Source organism: Pimephales promelas, chromosome 4 (genome assembly GCF_988280905.1).
Source record: "Pimephales promelas chromosome 4, fPimPro1.hap1.1, whole genome shotgun sequence".
NCBI classification, from domain to species: Eukaryota; Metazoa; Chordata; class Actinopteri; order Cypriniformes; family Leuciscidae; genus Pimephales; species Pimephales promelas.
Window position 1 is genome coordinate 2,316,776 of NC_142772.1, and position 15,725 is coordinate 2,332,500.

Below are 15,725 nucleotides of genomic sequence, written 5' to 3' on the forward strand. Positions count from 1 at the left end.
TTGAAGACCGCTAAATGCCGCTTGCAGCTTTATTTATTTTTATTTTATTTTTTTGGGTGGATGGCTTTACCGCATAAAGGTTTTCATGCTTGAATGCTCACTAAGCATTTTTCTTTTCCGTTTTATTCCTCATATTCTCCATTGTTGCGGCTCCTCTCTTCCCAGTCTGTCAGTATCGCTCTGTTTACTTCCTGTCCCCTCCTTCTGAAAAGCACACTGTGCTCTGATTGGTCGGCTGGAGCAGTGTGTTGTGATTGGTCGAGCGCTTCGAGTGTGTTTGGGAAATGTCCCGCCCCTTTCCAAAAGTGCCAGTTTAACACACTACTAACTAACTCAACCAGGCCCCGCCCCTTTATTCTGCGTATGAATTATTATAATGAGGAATATATTGTGACGTGTTCGTTCCCGGGAGAAACACAATTGAGGTTTTTTTACTTAGAGAAGAACTGGAGCTTTTTCATGCTCATACAGCAACATTACACACTAAAGAAAGAAGAACATGTTAAAACTAAAAGCATAATAGGTCCTCTTTTAGTGCCCAAATATGAATTTGGGGAAATCAATGTCTTGTAAAGTATTAAAATACAATAAGAGCAAGATTAGAGAAGAACTAGGAGCAATCAAAACAAATTCAGAAACTCTATACAGTAGCGTAATCTAATTTCGTAATGCAGAGGAACTGTTTTGAAGCATACAATATTTCCCATCTGTGTGGGAGACATTCATAACAGTTCAGAATTATGTTTGAGAAAACTACAAATGTATATGCATTACCCAGAACTCTCTGCAGAGACATAAAATCAACTTGATACATGTGTCTGCAATCTACAGCTCCATCTATATCTACCAGAGGCGTTTGCTTTGAGGAGGAAAGAGAGGCAGTTCCTTCACAAAAAATAAACACAAAATAAAATGCTAAATATCATTCCCATTTTGCGATCATCAACATCATCATCAGCTGATAAATTTGCTTGTGATTGTGAGGGGTTAGACATAACAGATACTGGAATATTAATTATTTTACAACCAGCTTTCTTTTTCAGGTCTACAACCATTGGCTGTGTCTGAAACCGAACACATCCTACTTGCATGGCATGCAAGAAACAGCGCAGCGAAAAAAGTAGTAGCCTACGTCTGAATGTATAGTATTCATAAAACAGTCGGTTAAAAGTCCTCGGATGACTACTACTTCCACGAGACTCTAGTGAGCATTCAATGGACACTTTACTTCACTTTATCCTATGAGGCCACAGGAGAGGATTAATGAACAACACTGCATTTAGGCACAAAATTATCTGCACTGTCAAAATAAAAGTCATGCTTATGTAACTTATTGGCCAATGCTGAAAAAAAAAAAGTAGACTAATTATTTATATTTGGCTCCTAAACGCAGGCATACCAGAACGCCCATTTATTTGAATAAATATTATGTTAAAAAAAATATAATGATTTCCATTACACGAGTGTAGATGTCGTGTAATGCAAATAATTTTTACATATTCATACATAATATTTATTTACTTTTTTTTTTTTTTAAATGGACAATAAAAATGCCAAAAAGAAACACAAACAACCACCAACAACAAATATTTATTAATAAATATTATGTAAAAAATATATTTAATTGCAGTGTTTAAATTACAGTGTTTTAAATTGAATTATAAACTTTAAATTTAAAATTATTTACAGTGTTTAAATTAAATGTTGTAATATGATTTATTGAATGAGTTGACTGACGTTCATAGAAAAATATATCAACATTATGTATACATATGTGTGTGTGTGTGTGTGTGTGTGTCTTACCACTAATATGGTAATAACAATAATAATGTTGATATATTTTTTATGATTGACGGTCAACACATTAAATAAATGATATTACAACATTTAATTAAAAGACTGTAAATAACACAAGCACAACAATTGCTGGAATTAAATATATTTTTTCCATAATATTTATTAATAAATAAATATTAATTTATTAATAATGATTTCCATTACATGACATCTACTCTTGTGTAATGGAAATCATTGTTTTTTTAACATAATATTTATTTGAATAAATATTATGTTAAAAAAAACATAATATTTAAATAAATAGGTGCTCCCGTATGTCTGCATTTAGGAACTGTGTTCTCAACACTGTCAAAATAAAAGTCCTTCTTACAACACTTATTAGCCAAACAGAAAACGAATTGGCTGATGCCAATAATTGAAGAAATAAAAAAAGTATATAACCACTAATTACAACATTTATAATAATAACAACAATGGAAAACAAATCATGCATAGTCTTCACTATATTATCTAGCAGTAGCTGTGTTTTGGCACATATTAGTTGGTTTCTAAAAACAAACCAGCCCTTAGCTGATCTTACTTGGTTTCTGAAATGTGGTTCTCTCTAGCTAAAAGACCTTTCATTAATAGAGCGAAAAATCGAAAATATACAATAAAAGGTAAATAAATAAAACACCAAATGAGCATGCCTTGACTGAAACGTCACGATCACGACTAAAATTTTAAACAAATAGAAAATTAATAATTTTTAAGTTTACTAATTTTTAAATTTACTTTTCTTCTTCTTCAAAAAAAACAAAAACAAAATATCATCGTACAGTGCAGATCGCACCTCTTAATTACACATCCTTCACAAAAAAAACCAAGAGGCATTATTAGTGTGCACAGGTGCGCTCTTTCACCGATTCATTTTGAAAACCGACTATAAACTGCGGTAAGAGAATTTCAACACTGTCATCTAATGAGAATTTATTACTCTCAGGCTATTTCAGGAGATGACTGGAAGAGATTAGGCTGACAGCCCTAGTTTCCTTGAACCAGAATACAATGACACGTTCCCATCATGAAAAACCCTGTACCACTTTCATAAAAATGAATCATGTGGAAAAAAAATATGAATAATTTCCTTTTTTGTTTATTTGTTTTTTTTTTCTTTTTACTATTTTACATTTAAATGGAAGTGGTGAAAAAAAGAAATATTGCCTCTTAAATTTCATCTGAAAGAGTGGGCACCTAAAAAAAAAAAAAGCCTTTTCAATTTATATGCTAATGATCTCCGAATTAAAATTTAATAACTGGGAGATATTGAAAAGCGCTCTTGAATTATACAAAAAATAAATCCTGAAAGAATAGACTAAAATTAGAAATTCAGGGCAGCACACAGGCCAGAGCTGAGCCCTGATTAAATTTTTGATGGAAATCAAAATTACAAAACAAGCAGGAGATGAAAAGACTGAACCTGGTCTGTGATGGAGGGATATGCATGCATGCGTGTGTATATACAGTATATATATCTCATTACATCATTTTATGTGTTGTGTTTTTATTACTTTTATATATGTTAATTCATATTAGGGTTGCTCATTATAATATATGGATTATATATTTTTTTTTAAAAATGACTGTATTCATAATTTCATTGTCCACCTTTTCGTTTTGTTGGATGTTTTATTATTTTTCCCCCAGAGATGTAATCGTCAGAGAAAGACGAGCACGTGTGCGGTCGGGTGTTATTTTTATAGCCTGACTGTTATTATTTTACCCGATGAAGACACTGCCATACACTACAAATAAGGGTTACATGATCTATTCCTCTGCGTCATCAACATGAAATAACAATATTGTTGCATAATACTTTCATGTTTAATGTCTATTTAACATTTTTCTAGTGATAACGTGCGTTTATTAATGGTTTAAACAAAATTAATAAAACTAAACTAAGAAACTGATCCATGAAGGAAATCCCTAAAAGTTTCTAACTCTTGTTTGGACCCCATTGAAGTCTATTGTATGGAGAAAAATCCTGGAATGTTTTCATCAAAAACCTTAATTTCTTTTCGACTGAAGAAAGAAAGACGTGGACATCTTGGATGACATGGGGGTGAGTGAATTATCAGCAAAGGTTTTTTCAAAAGTGAACTGTTCCTTTAATTTGATAGCCTAAAATAAATAAGTTTAAATTGGCATTCTCTTGATTTGTGCTTGCAAAAATTCTGCTGAAATGTACAAATAAATACTCAAATGAAAATGACAACATTTGTTGCTATTATAATTTTCAGCCATAAAATCATGATTATCAATACAATAATGCAACATGACGAAAATGTGTTTTCAGGGACTAAAACTGGACTAAATGCATTTGAAGCATGCATTTGAAAAATGCATGAATGAAGCGAGTTGACAAAAACAAATCCAAGCTGGTTTAGATCTGGTTCAGCGGGCTCACAACCTTTTCCTAACAAGCCTCAAAAAGACAAACAAATCATTTAAAAAACTTAAGGTTGCAACAATGCGCATCAGATATCTGTCGACTGATTGGCACAGTTTGCAAAAAAAGAAAAAAAATGCTTTACTCACTATAGTATTTTTGTCTCGTTTCCAGTCCAAATATCTAAACTTCATGGGATTTACTAGATGAGTAAAATTACATAAGATATGTCTTGTTTTCCAGGGGACTTAATCAAAATTAAGTGAGTTTTTGCTTAAAACAAGCTAAAACATCTGCCATTGGGGTGAGAAAAATAATCTTAATCAAACAGAAACAAGATTATTTTTCCTCACCCCATTAGCAGATTATTTAGCTTGTTTTAAGCAAAAACTCACTTGATTTTTGATTAATTCCCCCGGAAAAAAAAACAAGACATTGTCATTTTTACTCATCTAATAAATGCTTTGAATTCTAGATCTTTGGACTGGAAACAAGACAAAAATGCTAAATGAGAAAAGCATTTTTGCAGAGTAGCAATCTCTAACCTAGAAGTTATCATGGGGATAAACATGAAACAGGTAGCAACTGAAACCAGATTCATGCAACAAAAGACAGCAGTATAACTAAATATGATCAAGTACATTTGACAGGACTACGACTAAAGACTTAAAAAACATGCTAAATTTTAATCCAAAATTCGAGGGCGTTTGGAGCGTAAGTGCATGGGATTTAGCAAGTGCCCCTAATGATAAAAAGGTGAGGAAATATAGCACAGTTATTGTAAATCTGCCCAGAACCGAGCAGAAAGACACACACACCATCAAGAAGCCTACGACAAACACAGTCCACCATGAAATTACACGTACACAGACTAACTCCTACATGAAACATGTGTTGCTCTTTATTTTATAATACGTGTATTTACCTAAGAGAGGACTGGTTCAGTAACTACATGAAAAAAAAATGTGGTTGCTCTTTATTTTAAGTTACACTTTATTTTATGGAGTCATGATTGCAGTGTAATTATTATATATTTAAGTACTGATACACTCTAAAAAAAATTCTGGGTTGTTTTAACCCAATTTTGGGTCAAACATGGACAAACCCAGCCATTGGGTTATATTTTTTTAATTACACCAATGTTTGATTATGTCCATATCTGACCCAAACTTGGGTAAAAAAACGCATTTTTTAGAGTGTAATATTAATAAACTACATGTACTTATTATAGGATTATGGTTTGGTTGAGGGTTGCATGCCACTCTAAAACTTGCTGGGTTGTTTCAACCCAAATTTGGGTCAAATATGGACAAACCCAAATGTTGGGTTAAAAATGTCATTCAAAAGTTTATAGTTGAAAGTGAAAGTTAAATTACATTTTTAACCCAACATTTGGGTTTGACCTTATTTGACCCAAATTCGGGTTAAAACAACCCAGCAATGTTTAAAGTGTGTAATTATGCATAACGTAATGCTAAATGTAACAAGGACACTGTAAAATAAAGTGTTACCTTATTTTACAGTATGAGAGCACTGTTAATATAAGGTAACTACATTTTGGCAAGGTTGGGTAAGGGGTTGTACCTAGTTTTTACACTCTGAAAACTGCTGGGTTGTTTCAACCCAACTTTGGGTCAAATATGGACAAACCCAGTCATTGAGTAAAATTTTTAAATTACATTTTTAACACAAGGTTTGGGTTTGTCCATATATGTCCCAAAACTGGGTTAAAACAACCCAATATTTTTAAGAGTGTACACAGTTATTGTAATGGACAGAATAAGTACTTAGTATGTAAATGGGGAACAGGACTGCCAAATAAAGTGATACCAAAAGTGTAAAGGGCAAAAACATATTCCCCAGAGCAGCGATTTTGAGTTGGGATGCAGACGTGAATAAACTTGTATTAAAAACAGTAGCACAGTGATCACCAATTGAGACTATAACCAACCAACGCCGATCCAATCACCAATTCATTTTCAAGCTAAAAATGCAACACACTGCAAAATTACAGACATATTTAGTGAAATGTCATTTATTATGATTTTTAGAGCTTAAAAGTCGTGCAACCTATCGATTTTCACTGAATGGGAAAATAAAAACTCTTTTTTTTGTACTCCACAGACTATAAGGATCCCGTAAATGAGTGAATTTTTATTTTTGGGTGAACTATTCCTTTACGTCTAAGTCACTAACCGAATGCAAGCACATTTGCAACACTGACCATGTTTGTGCAAAAGGTCAGATTTTCTTGCTTCCACTCAAGCACATAAGATGCTCTTTGGAAATTTCACAAAGCATGCTGGGATAACATGGATCATCAGTTGTGAGCAATCGCATGGAGTCCATGTCAGTTTGCCAGTCAAAGCCAAACCATGAGAAAATAATATACATATAACTTGTTGTTAATGACTTGTATTTGGCCTTTTGAAGTAAAAGAAAAACTTTTAAAACAACCTTTTAATAATACGAATCGAACGTTATATATAAAGACAAATGAAAAAAACAACAAAAATGTAAAGAAATATTAGAATTTTAAATAGTAATCTCATCATCATAAATTATGTATTACTCGAAAGATTAAACGCTTAAATATGAATCTCTGAAATTGGCCATTGTGTTCTCTTTTAGCGAGCTCATTTTTCATGATACCAACTTTAACAACTTGGTTAGACACGTGGCTTTAATTTTCTAGCAATTTGAGTCCAAATTATTTTTGTAAAATATACATTTTGTGTAGTTTACTTTACAGTAAAGCTGCTTTCACTTTCACTGTGTCATGAATTGCCACCCATTTTAAATTCAGATGTTCGACACAGGCAGTTAAAAGGTTAAATATTAAAATAAATCTGTCAAATAATAATCCCCATGGCTTAAAGGGATCGTTAACTCAAAACTGAAATTCCTGTCATTATCTCAGCCCCGTGTGGCTCCAAAACTGTCTGCATTTCTGTACAACACAAAATATGACTTCACTGGAAAATGGCTTCATGTTTTTTTTTTTTTCTATTGTTTGTTTTTGGTCAATAGGTTTTAGACTCCATGGACTTTGATAGTATTTGTGTTGTGTTACACAGAAGAAAGGATGTCACAAGTTTCTACCAACACAAATGAATAATAATAGAAGGGATACTTCAGGATTTAGCATTAAGCTTTGCATTAGTAGAAAACCGTGCTTTCCACCCTCATATCCCGTATTTTTTGTCTGAAAAAAATCCTCAGATGATGCAAAAATTGTCACTTTACATCATCGGAGGATGTTTTGTTTTGTCCAGAGGCTAAAGACTACAGTCAGTAGTAGGGTCTGTCCCGCATGTCCTCAACCCGCCCATCAGAAACGACCTTAAAACAGGGCTTTAATTGTTAAATACCGAACTTGTCCTTTAAAAGGTGAAAATATATTATATAGACTCATTACATGCAAAGTGAGATATTTCTAGACTTTATGCGTTTTAATTTGGATGATTATGGCTTACAGCTTATGAAAACCTCAAATTCAAAATTAGAATATTGCATGAAATCAATGAAAAATGTGATTTTTTTAAAAACAGAAATATCAGTCCTCTGAAAAGTATAGTCATGCATATGTACTTGGTATGGGCTCCCTTTGCATAATGCGGCGTGGCATGGATGCTATCAGCCAAACATTCAAATTTTTCGAGTTTCATCTGTATACAGAAAAATAACTAATTTTTGCCATTAATTTCCTCTCAGAGTCCTGTGAACTGTGGCGGTTTAGAGAAAGCAAGAGTTTGTAATGAGCAACAGACTGTATGGAGTCAATGTAGAACATTATGAAATCTACGTTCCCAGAGTGATGCAACGTTAATAATTACAAGAAGAATAAAAAAATAAGGCCCAAATTTACATAAAGGCAGTTGGGCTTAGCATTATCCTACAGAGCCGCAATATCAGAGAGTCATTTTGTATTCATTGCTTTTGGGAAAAAGCAGGACATAAATGGAGTTTCTAAGGGATTTAAAGGAAAACACAGCATGCAGCATCTGCGTTAATTTATAGCTTAGTTGCTTCATTTTATCAAAAATATATACTGTCGTCATGTTGAACACTTCTACGAATTTTTTTAATATATATTTTCATGGTAAAAACTTAGTCACACACAGTAAATTACAAATGGTCATCAAATCAACCATATTATAATTTTAAGAGTCTTAATTGACCTTAACACACAGTCGTGTATGTCTACAGTGGTCCTGGGTTTACATTTACAATATTCTGAAATATGCCGCCAAGTGAACAGACTTTCCTTGAAAGGGACTTCGTTGTAAACAAAAATGTATCGAATTTCAAAACGGTCCTAGCGAAACTGGATCCTGCATGACCCAAGAAACACCAAGATCAAGATTTAACCCGTAAATTTTCTGATCAACATTTAAAAAGTCATGAGCAAAATTTTCAAATCTCATGGCCTGTAGGTGGCACTGTTCCTAAATTTGGAGCATCCTCTCAGATCAAGATGTTGATGAAGTATACCAAATTTCATTCCAATAGATCAAAGTTTTCCCAAGATATGGCATATGATCAAATTTGGGTCGACACGGTTAGTTTCACATCATCATACACTCTTAGAAGAAAAGGTTCTATATAGAACCTTAAAAGCGCTACGTATTTGGAACCCCTAAAAGGTTCTATACACTCTTAAAAAAGGGTTCCTCTGGGTTCTATATAGAACCCTGGGGTTCCATACTTGGCCAATAGAACCTTTTGGTTCTATATAGAACCATTTTGGAGTTCCATATATGAAGCGGGGGATGGAACCATTTCTTCGAAGAGTGAATCTTTTGAACAAAAGTGAATATCGACATTTTGCTCAGTCATTTCATTTTGCTCGAGTCAATTTAGGGAAGAGGTGAAAACAAACGGATTACCGTAGATTTACAACAGCGACTACTGTAAAGAGGCGGAGTCTTCCGAGTTGCCATAACAACAGAAGTAAGTTTAGGAACTATCTCTGGCCAAACTATTTAAAAATGGCGGGGTTATACTCCATCTGGCATGTGCAATGATGACGATTCTCTCTGACCAATCAGCAGTCGGCATTGTTTTTACGTCACATTTTAGTATTAGCTCAGCTCGCTCAGAATTCGCTGGAGGTGATACAAAAAAAAAAGTACCCGAAAGCAGTTACAGGTACAACTTTTACACCGTGGAAAACCAAACAAAGCCGAGGCGAGCCGAGTCGAGCTGGGGACTGTGTAGCGGAAAAGCGCCAATAGACCCGAAAAACAATTACAAATGCTAATCGATCTTCGGTGATTATGCAAAACTAAAAGATTTTCTTTCATTTAATGAGGCTTTTCTTTTATTATGATATGAGAACATAAATATTTTATTTTCTGGGGTGTGGAGGGGCCTATTAAAATTAATTTTAATTCAGAAATAAATAAATAAATAAAAACATCAAAGAGCAGCATTAAATTAATTACGGTAATGCATTTTTGGAATAAATTGAACCGAACCACAAAAAAAATTTCCCCTTTTAAGTCCAAACAATAGCTTTGTGTGAAGAACAGAAAAAAAAAAGGTTTGATTAAAAAAAAAAAAAAAAAAAAAAAATCACTTCCACTGAGAACAAAAAATAATTGCAGCAGTCCAATTGGGAAATGATATTTGTAAATGCATGAAAGGAAATATGACTTTAACTTGGCTCTTTTTCAAACATAGACATCGCACGGCTTCAGACGAGACTACTTTACGACACTTCTACGGTGGTCCTTTACGCAGCTTCAAAGCTGAAGTCACCATAAAGTAAAACGGGAAGACCGCCGTCAACTCCCTCACGTGGTTTGAAACATTGATGAACACGTCCCGAGTAAAGGAGGATTACCTTGTGGTGCAGAGCTCGAGGAGTCACCGCTCTCTTCTATATCTCTCTCTCCCTCCTGAGTTCAGCCAAACAAGAGGAAGATCTGAAAACAAAAGGGTCAATGGGTTAAAAATTAGCACTTGTTTCAACTTACATCTACTGACATTGAAATGCAGTGGAAAATTACAGAGCTCAGACGCCTCGCATGGAAAATCCCTAAATTTATTACACAAAAGGGGGAAAGGCAGGCTTCTGAAAATTTCCATGAAAATTCTATTCTTAGATTAGTAACAGTTGGAGGGCAGAGTGTGGGTTTGGTGTTTGAGCAAATCCCGATCCACCAATATAGACACTTCCGACCAAAGCATTTACAGATCCAATTAAACCGAAGCATTAAAAAAAATGCTTATACATTTAAGCAGCGATGTTGTTTTCCTTAAGAAAGCAGACGGGAAAAAATGAATGGAATTTATGTGGTTCCAAAGTTCTAAACACATTGAAACCTGGGATTTTATTTCAGTTGTAAAGATTTAGGGTTCTTAAAATGTTCAAAAAATTTCTAGGTCACATTTTTGTGCCATAATAACCTGATGATTCATGCACGCAACGTGGTTTTGCCAAAAACTAGCAGAGTTTATAATGTCATTATAGAAAAGGGCGAAACAACAAATGCTAAGAAATTCATAAATTCATCTGCATATTCCTATTCAAGCTCTCTAAAAGTGTTATGCTGATAAAAACATTTGAAATTAACCTATGAATTAATGTTGCATGAAAATATAAAAATGCGAAAGAGAAGCATTTGCACTACACTGTAAAAATGATTATTGCTTTATCTAATCAAAAAAAATTGTGGCAACAGATTACAAGCAATATTATTAATTTAATTAAATTTAACAACTTAGAATTAGGTAATAATTAATTCCTTAAAAGTTAACCATTTAAAATGAGTAAAACTTACAAAAAAAAAAAAAACATTAACTGAAGTCACCATTATGGTGATCAGTGTTTGTTTTAAAATGGCGGTTTCCGTGATTCTGCTTGTTAACATCAGGTGTCTTCAATGTGGAAATATAAAATAAAGAGTTCCTAGTTCTTAATATTTTTGGGTGTAAACTTTACTAAATTTAAACGGTTAACTTTTAAAGAATAATTTGATTAATTATTACTCAATTCTAATTTGTTAAATTTAATTAATAATATTGCTTGTAATCTGTTGCCACAATTCTATTGATTAGATAAAGCATTTTCATTTTTACAGTGTAGTGCTCTGACTTTTTGAGCCCACTAAAGATGAATTTCTTTTTTTTTTCATTTGCATCAAAGGAACAGTTCACCTAAAAATAACAAATTCAGTCATTTACTCAACCTCATGTTGTCCCTGGTCTATACAACGAATGTCAATGGGGTCCAAAGCTGTTTCATGTCGCACAGAAGTCAGTCAGCCACACAGGAATGACATGAGGATGAGTAAATGACAGTAAATTTTTCATTTTTTAACTAAGCCTCTTACATGCTGAGCCCCTTTTTCTAAAATTAGATGAAAACCACAGGTCATAAAGCATACTGCATTTGTCTCATTTGTGTATTCAAGTAAGGGAAACTGATAAAACTATATTTCCACGTCCATCTAAATAGCAAGTGTGTCAGTGATTACAGCAACTGTTGAATTATTATCAGTGGCGCATTTATACATTTTGCAGGCACAAGTATTGACAGACATATTTGTTTTGATTTTTTCCCTCCAGACAGACGAGATTAAAAACAGGACCTGTCATCAAATTTCATCTGCAGCCCGATTTTCGAAAATTACAGAAAATAAAAGACTGCTGCCCAGAACAGGAAATTGCTAGGCTATTTAATGCAAACAGCAAACAAAAATGACTATTTTAATAATAAATAAATAAAAAAACGGTTGACTTTTTTTCCTCCTTCAATTTTCACAATATACTTAATTTTGAATTTTCTGTTCCATGCCAGTTTTTCTGTGCATTTAAATTGAAGTTAAAAATATCCTCACTTCCCTCGTGAAACAACACTACATTTGACTGCTTTCTGTTCATATTCTGCACCCTCTGTCTGTGCATTACAATATTGGCAGTTGGGCTGTGCAAAAAGAAAACAGAAAATCAATATGTGCGTGAAAGGAAAAATGCCAGCTGGGAAGAGTGGCTTGTAACACATTGAGAAAATTTGCTGCGTTACAAAAAAAAAAATGAATGCAAAATAGCATTAGGAAGTTTGTCTGAAACGTCAACAAACGAATCAGTCTAATTCACAAAGATAATAAGAAGTGTCGAATATGTAGAAAAATAAATAAATAAACATGCCTGCAAGCAAAATTAATTGCAATTTCTTAATTTTTCGAAATATCTACCGACAGGGGGCGCTAAATTCTCTGCAAAAACGAAAACGACATTTACACTCTGATTTCATCGAAAATAAGCCCGTCTTTCAGTAATCATACTTCCATCACTTTCACCTGCATCAAAGTTCGGCGCGTGGAGTTGTGTCGCGCGCGAGCGAGCGGCTCGAGACACGCTTTCCATCCCGTCGCCACAGAAGAGTAGGGCTCAAAAAATTCACAGGAAAATTCAGCAAACATGGCTGCTGCGTGTGCTTTTTGTGTTTTCAGATTCTACCCTACCCCGTCTGATTTCAACTCCACTCCACAAATCTGCTGCAAAAGCCTCGTCTCGATCCGAGCACACACACTGCAGGACACATGCAACAATTCACTGCAACACTAACTCGCTGCAAAACTTTATTTCGAAAGCAGATCCGCAAAAAGAGAAAAAAAAAAAAATCACCGGATCCATGCAGTGCACGAACACATTCAGATCTGAGAGAGAATTGGGATTGGATCTTACCGCGCGCACAAACACGAGCTCCGGATGATTGCGATCAAAGCGCCCGTTACATTGTATCATTTGTGAATGAGGAAAGACGCGCGCGCCACTTTGTTTCCTCCCAAAATGATGCGGGTCATGCGGAGAAATTTTCTGGGAATGAAGAAATCCTCCCCTTCGGGTCTCAAAATGACGAAACGAGCGGGTCTTTCCGGGGCATTTTTTTCCCTCTCTCTCTCTCTCTCTCGCTCGCTCTCTCTCTCTCCTCTAGAAACAGAGCTCCAGAAATTGTTTTCAGTGAATTTGCTTCTTCTCTTCCTGATGTCTCGATGCAATAGAAATGTTGCGGTCTGCCCCACGGACACACTCATCCGCCATCATGCTAGGGCAGGTTCTCAGTTTGCAAATCCATTAATTTCACACAATGCCTTTATGAAGCTGATATCACGTCAGCTGACCCGCGTTTGGGTTAGAAAAGCACACTAATTTGCCTGTCGGTTTCAATGCAATAGTACATTTTAGTGATTTTTTTTTATTATTTTTTTTTTATGACCAAACTTTTTTTTATGCCTGAATGTGGGAAAAAAAACTCTTCTGTTAGACCCACAAGTTACTTGTTTTTTTTTTTTTTTTGGTCTGAATTTTAACTAGAGCATTTTTGGCCAGTTTTTGTTTTGTTTATGTAGTGAGGCAAATATTAATGTCTTGATTGACAGAAAATAAAGATTATATCAGTTGCACTGTTTTGTAGCAAAAACCATGAAAATAGCACAGCTTGAATGAAAGGACTTTTAATGTGTTCTGTGCGGTTTCCTTTTCCCTTCTTCACTGTTCGCCCGCAGCGCCTCTAGCGACCAGTCTGAGGATGGACAGAAACAAATGCAATTCAGGAAATTTGTCATGCAAATTCTAATTTTCAACAAAAACAAAGAAAACGTGTTTTATGTGAATTCTCAAATTTAGACGCTTGCCAATACAACCTCACACATCACATATCCTGAAGTATTTTATTCAAAATGAAAAAAAAAAATCATGAATTTGCTCTTTATCCTCCAACCCAGATTTTATTTCTTATTTGTTAAAAAAAACTAACAATGCAATATATTTTTGCAGCATCCATTAACCTTCACTCTAAAAAAATGCTGGGTTGTTTTAATTTTCGGTCAAATTTGGACAAACTCAAACATTGGGTTAAAAATTTAATTTGATTTAATGTAACCCAATGGCTGGGTTTGTCCATATTTGACCCAAAATTGGGTTAAAACAACCCAGCATTTTTTTTTAGAGTTTTTGTTAATGTTAGTTAATTAAAATGTTCATGTCGGTTCACAGCGCATTATGAACTATTATTAAGTGTGTTTAGTTAATATCTGTTGATATTATAAGATTAATACATTTCTGTAGACGTATTGTTCATCTTTAAATAATGTATAACATTTTTATAAAAAGGATATATTTTTAAATGAAAAATACATGAATGTGAGAGTGTCCTAGTATTCGGGATGTTCATGTTTTGTTTTACTGACAGTCGCTATATGCACTCAAGCTGGCATGGACTAGTTAGATCTAGTTAAATTGTAGTATATATATAAAAAAAAAAACGTTATCCTGAAAACACATTTTACTAGTTAAAACCAGTTTGAACTAGACCAACAAGCCAGAGAAAACTACACTCTTAGAAGAAATGGTTCTATTTAGAACCAGAAATGGTTCCACCCCCCGCTTCATATATGAAACTCCAAAATGGTTCTATATAGAACCATTTTTTTTGTAAAAGGTTCTATTGGCCAAGTATGGAACCCCAGGGTTCTATATAGAACCCAGAGGAACCCTTTTTTTAAGAGTGTATAGAACCTTTTAAGGTTCTATAGAACCTTCATGCTTAAAAACTTACAGTTACTTTTAATTTTTGATAATATTTACACTGTAAAAAAAAAAATCAGTTAAATTTACGGGAAAACTCCGGCAGCTGTGGTTACCAGAGTTTTCCTGTTAAAAGTACGGTAGCAACATTTTAGGTTTTACAGACTTTGACCGTATTTAATTTTACAGCAATGAACCGTATTTCATTATTTGATATAATGTTAATTTACTGACATTTTGAAGTATTAATATCTGTTTTGTTCAATTGTAATACACCGACAGCCATCAATCACAACAATAATGAAAGTCAAATGATCAATCAAAGCTCATCATTATCAGCTCTTCCACAAGAGAGTTCATACTACTATATAGAAGCTGCACAGTCTCATTCACACAAACATTAAACACCATGGTAATGTTGAAATTTTAAAAATGAAATAAGAATTAATTTAACAATGTTAAATGTAACATAAAACCCTAATGAACATAACTGATAAGAAAAAAAAACAAAAAAAAAAGTATGAATAAACAGTTAAAATACATTAAATGTGAAGTGTCACGCAGGGAATTGTGGGAAAGTCAATTTACATTTTTTCACTGTAAATTATACAATGACTTCTTCTTTTTCACTTCCAAAAACTGTAAATTTAACAGTATTTTACAGTAAAACTACATTAATATATATATCACAGTTATTTACCGTATATAGTAAGGAAAGGTTCTGTTAACCAATTAACAGTTTTTCACTGTAGCATTTTTACAGTCTTTTACTGTTAAAATCACAATCATTTTTTACAGTGTAACCCAATGGCTGGGTTTGTCCATATTTTACCCAAAATTGGGTTAAAACAACCCAGCACTTTTTAGAGTGTGATGATTTGTTTTGTACTTAGATTTAAACAGAGAACTATCCCTTTTTGGAGCCTCTGATCATGTGAATCTGCAGAGTCCTGCTCTTCAC

At 33.8% G+C, this 15,725-nt stretch overlaps 1 protein-coding gene across 5 annotated transcripts in view; it reads right to left on the reverse strand.

Moving 5' to 3' along the window:
* Positions 1-13,365, reverse strand: part of znf618 (zinc finger protein 618) — a 48,466-nt gene extending 35,101 nt beyond the window's left edge. Inside the window, exons 1-2 of one of the 5 annotated variants that reach the window (XM_089129804.1) lie at positions 12,923-13,365; positions 10,074-10,155 (exon numbers count right to left, since the gene is read on the reverse strand). The gene's annotated coding sequence lies outside the window, so the exon portion shown is untranslated. Of the gene's footprint in view, positions 1-10,073; positions 10,156-12,534; positions 12,777-12,922 lie in introns of those variants that run through there. The other 4 variants (XM_039693784.2, XM_039693781.2, XM_039693783.2 and 1 more) reach the window with 4 other exon arrangements.
* Positions 13,366-15,725: the final 2,360 nt, after the last annotated feature.